Source organism: Engraulis encrasicolus, chromosome 1 (assembly GCF_034702125.1).
Source record: "Engraulis encrasicolus isolate BLACKSEA-1 chromosome 1, IST_EnEncr_1.0, whole genome shotgun sequence".
Lineage (NCBI taxonomy): Eukaryota > Metazoa > Chordata > Actinopteri > Clupeiformes > Engraulidae > Engraulis > Engraulis encrasicolus.
In genome coordinates this window covers 17501879-17506878 of record NC_085857.1, presented here as the reverse complement: position 1 = coordinate 17506878, position 5000 = coordinate 17501879, and positions in this window count along the sequence as shown.

Below are 5000 nucleotides of genomic sequence, written 5' to 3'. Positions count from 1 at the left end.
TTTCATGTATGAAAAGTGCAATTTTTCCAGTCATAATGAATACTTACAATTTGATGCTGGTGGTAAGTATTCATGAAAAAGGTAACATTAGTAAATGGGCAGCATGAATTCTGGAAATAAACAACTAAAAATCTCACACAGTGTCCCTTTAAGAAATTAAACTTCATCGGAGCATGCAACTGTAGCAAAAATAAGCCTTTCTCTATTAGGCCAGCCCAGATTTGCCTGATTATCGACTTTCAAATCTCGTACTGAGATATTGGTCTGAAAAACATTTTCCCGCCTCCTTCGGTTTGCTACTGGTCGAGGACAGAAAAGGCTGTGCCAAAGTAAACCAAACATTTTCTTAGTTCCAATAGAACATCTCCGCTTAAACCACGTCACTGCCTTGAACATGCCTCTACCCAGGGCCGTTGGAGCAGCTCAAAGTTGATTGCTTCCTGACAAAGTGGGTGGAGAATGCGTCAGGGCATAGCCTGGCTAAAGCCAGATGCTCACAGGATATCACGGCGATTCAGTAGACACTTAATGCTGTAGATCTGCTCTCACAGAAAAGATTGGATGTCATATAAATGGTGTGAAGAGAAACCAAAAAGTTTGGCGTTTGCGCCTTAACTTAGAACCGTGTGTCTAAAAATGTCAAAAAAATGAGGCACACACAAGGCTCAAGTTAAAATGTATATCGTAGCCGAAAAGTAAGTTACTTCTTTTGTTACTTTTCGGCAACAATATATAAATGCTGTGCTCAGGAGACCCACTGGACAGAATGAAGTGCACTACAGTACGTAATGCTGGTTTAACAGGCTAGGGTACAGTAACCCAGTGGTTCTCAACTGGAACAGTCTTGGGACCCATCATTTTCCACTCTCATTTGGTCGCGACCCAATTTTTTTAGCGTTCAAGTCAATTCAATGCAATTCTCAAAATGTAACCAAGACTCGATCTCGCATAAACATTCCGATTGTATCTATGACGACAGATGACACAGAGTTCACTAGCCTATCAAAATAAAAGTTGTAAATTGTTGCAGGAAAAGTTGGATTTTTACACCAAGGCTCCGCTACCCACCCATGACCCCTCCGCGACCCACTTTTGGGTCGCGACCCACCAGTTGAGAAACACTGCAGTAACCCCTATATCAGGATTCCTATTGAGACGAAAATAGCAGGCTCAGGGAGCAACGCAGATATGTAATGTATATGTAACGCACAGTGAGCATACTGTCGGCAGCCTAATGGAATTACTGAAATTGGACCCCTGCCACACAGCAAGTCACCCCGTAAAAAGTAGGATCCCTTGATCCCCCGAGTATATGGTTTAGTCCAGTGTTTCTCAACCTTTTTTTAGGCGAGGCACCCTTTCAACTCATGAAAAAATTCAAGGCAACCTAAACCAACAAGCCGTAACATGGCATTGCATCCGATACCACAAAAGCTTAGAAAAATAACACATTTGGAGACGTCACACAACCTAAGTTCGAAGTTGCAGACTGGGGTGACCTATAATTACTTTATTGTGCGTGAATGGCAGATGAAAGATTCCACTGACTAGCATTAACTTATCAATTTAGACAAATATGTATTATATTACATAATTTATTTAGCAGCCACGTTTCCGCGGCACCCCTGAGGGGGGTCTGTGGCACCCCAGGGTGCCCCGGCACCCCTGTTGAGAAACACTGGTTTAGTCATACTCTATCTGCAGTAATCTGGTACCCCAACTCCCCCCCTACCCAACATACACACATACACAGACCCTCCCCATGAAGATGGATGAAATATCCAACACTGCATGCTATGTAATGTTTCACTTCTTGACACTGTCCCTTACATGCATGTCATTATGGGGATGTGTGCATGCATGTGTGCAGGCATGTGGGTGTGCAGGCATGTGTGTGTGTGTGTGCATGTGTGTGTGTGTGTGTGTGTGTGTGTGTGTGTGTGTGTGTGTGTGTGTGTGTGTGTGTGTGTGTGTGTGTGTGTGTGTGTGTGTGTGTGGGTGTGTGTGTGTGCATGGATGCATGCATGTTTTTTTAGACCTACAGGTTACATCAGTATGGAGATTTTTTTTTGCATCAACATGTCTGTTTGCGGAAAAATAATAAACAGTCCAAATGAGATTTCCACTCAGGTGTGAGTTTCAGACACGTCTAGCTGGTTGACTGCACAGATGCGCCATACACAGGTGTGTGTGTGTGAGTGTGTGAGTGTGTGTGTGTGTGTGTGTGTGTGTGTGTGTGTGTGTGTGTGTGTGTGTGTGTGTGTGTGTGTGTGTGTGTGTGTGCACGCGAGGGTGTGCGAGTGTGTGTCTGTCTGTGTGTGTGTGTGTATGCGTGTGTGTGTGTGTGCGTGCGTGTGTTTGCTGTTTGCTGTTTGGTTCACAGAACTCAGTAGATCAGCAAATATTTGCCATCTGGCATTATCCCAAAGGTGTCAGCACTGTAGCCGCATCCAGCGCATTATTAGGAGTAGAGAAAGAGAGATGGAGAGAGGGAAGGAGAGAAGAGACAAATAGAGAGAGATGAATGGGAAGCGACGAGGGAGAGAGAGTGAGAGAGATTGAGAGAGAGATTAAGAGAGAGAGAGAGACAGAGAGAGACAGAGACAGATATGTGAAAACAGGAGAGAGAGAGATGTGAAGAGGAGAGAGATATAGTAGCATCATCTGGAGTGATGAAGGGGGAAGGGTGAGAAAGAGAGTGAGGTAGAGGGGAGAAAAAGAGAGGGTTGGGAAACAGAAGAGGCAGACAGAGAGATAGAAATGGACAGAAAGAGAGACAGAGGCTGGGGAGAAAAAAAAGAAAGGGCAGGATGGGAAAAGACGAGAAACACAGAGAGGAGAGAAAGAAAGAGAGAGTGATCATATGCAGAAAGGGCAGACAGAGAGAAACAAAGAGAGATGGATGGGAGAGAGAGAGAGAGAGAGATAGAAAGAGAGAGAGAGAGAGAGAGAGAGAGAGAGAGAGAGAGAGAGAGAGAGAGAGAGAGAGAGAGAGGAGAGAGAGAGAGAGAGGAGAGAGAGAGAGAGAGAGAGAGAGAGAGAGAGAGAGAGAGAGAGAGAGAGAGAGAGAGAGAGAGAGAGAGAGAGAGAGAGAGAGAGAGAGAGAGAGAGAGAGAGAGAGAGAGAGAGGGGGAAGAGAGAGGAAAAATAGGGAGTGAAACAGAGGCAGGAGAAAGAGAGAATAGGCCACATGCCAGTCATGGAAGTCAGTCTATGTTTTGGATTAGAGAGTTCCCGATTCATATCCCACCCTACACTGTAAAATATTGCAGCCAGTTTAACGTAACAAAGTAAGTTCCCCTGTTGCCTTACGTTTGAAAGTTAACTCGACTTGAGAATGCTTTGAGTTGAGCTAACCCTTGAATTGAGTTAACTGACCAACTAATAGCAGCAGGGCAACTTACCTTTTTACATTTAACTGGCTTGCAATGTTTTACCGTATAACCAGCTAGAGTTAATTTTGTCATCCATTTTTCAATTTAGTCTTAGTCTTGTGTCAAAGTTAGTCCTTAGTCTTAGTCAGTTTTAATATTTCACAAATCATTTTTGTTAGTCAAAATTTTAGTCGACTAAAAGTTAGTTCTTAGTATTAGTCACTTTTAGTCTTTCACAAATCATTTTTTTGTTTAGTCATTAATTAGTCGACTAAAAGTCCTCAACATTTTAGTCTAGTTTTAGTCAAAGGTAAAAACATTTATTTTAATCTAGTTTTAGGTAGTACGGTAGATAATAGGCCTAGTGAAAGTGCCATTCAAGGCCATTACCCTCTGTTCCTCCAGGGGCAGTAACCAATACCCTTTATGAATAACTGGACACCGCTTTGGGTAAAAGCATTAAGCCTCTTTTCCACTGCCAGTTTTCTGGTAGGCCTACAGCTCAACACAGCACGACTCGGCCACCACGTTTTGCTTTACGAGCGGTGTTGTGCCTATTCGAAAAGCAAACAATTGCAACCGAGTTGTGCTGTGTCGAGCTGTAGGCCTACCAGAAAAAACGGCAGTGGAAAAGAGGCATTAGTGCATGAATGTGTCTCTCTGTGCTTGTGTCTATGTCTCTCGGCCTGTCTTTCACAGTCTTGGTGCGGTAATGTGATGAGTGTTAAATGAATTGTTGCCCTGTATGTGTGTGTGTGTGTGTGTGTGTGCGCGCGCGTGTGTGTGTGTGTGTGTGTGTCTGTGTGTGTGTGTGTGTGTGTGTGTGTGTGTGTGTGTGTGTGTGTGTGTGTGTGTGTGTGTGTGTGTGTGTGTGTGTGTGTGTGTCTGTGTGTATGTGTCTGTGTCTGTGTGTGTGTGTGTGTGTGTGTGTGTGAGCACGCGCACGTGCCTGCATCCGTATATGCGTACGTGTGTGTGTCTAACATCATGAGTCTTCAATTAAATGTTGCCCCAGCGTCGTCTCAGCTGTAATGGCGGACCAAATTACTCCGAGAATTAGTTATCCCAATCTCACACGGTTAATGAAGTGAGAGAGAGAGAGAGAGAGAGAGAGAGAGAGAGAGAGAGAGAGAGAGAGAGAGAGAGCTCTCACTTCTTTCTTTACCTTGTTCCCTCCATACCTCTGTCCTACATTGCCTTCCTCTTTTTGCCTCTCTTTCAATTTTCTCACCCCCCGCAACCCCCTTTGAATTAGTTCCCCAATAACATAACACACTTAAGGAGCTATAATGGAGAAACTATACTATCTTCCAAGATGGGGGGAGAGAGAGAGAGAGAGAGAGAGAGAGAGAGAGAGAGAGAGAGAGAGAGAGAGAGAGAGAGAGAGAGAGAGAGAGAGACTCAATGCTTTGGCAATACAAAATATTTTTTGTCATGCTAATAAAGCTTCTATGAATTGAATTGAATTGAATTGAATTGAATTGAGAGAGAGAGAGAGAGAGAGAGAGAGAGAGAGAGAGAGAGAGAGAGAGAAGGTGGTAGAGGTTGCTGATGGGAGAAGCCTGCAAAGTAAGGGAAGCTACAGGGGCTTCCAATGAGAAAGAGAGAGCGAGAGAGAGAGAGAGA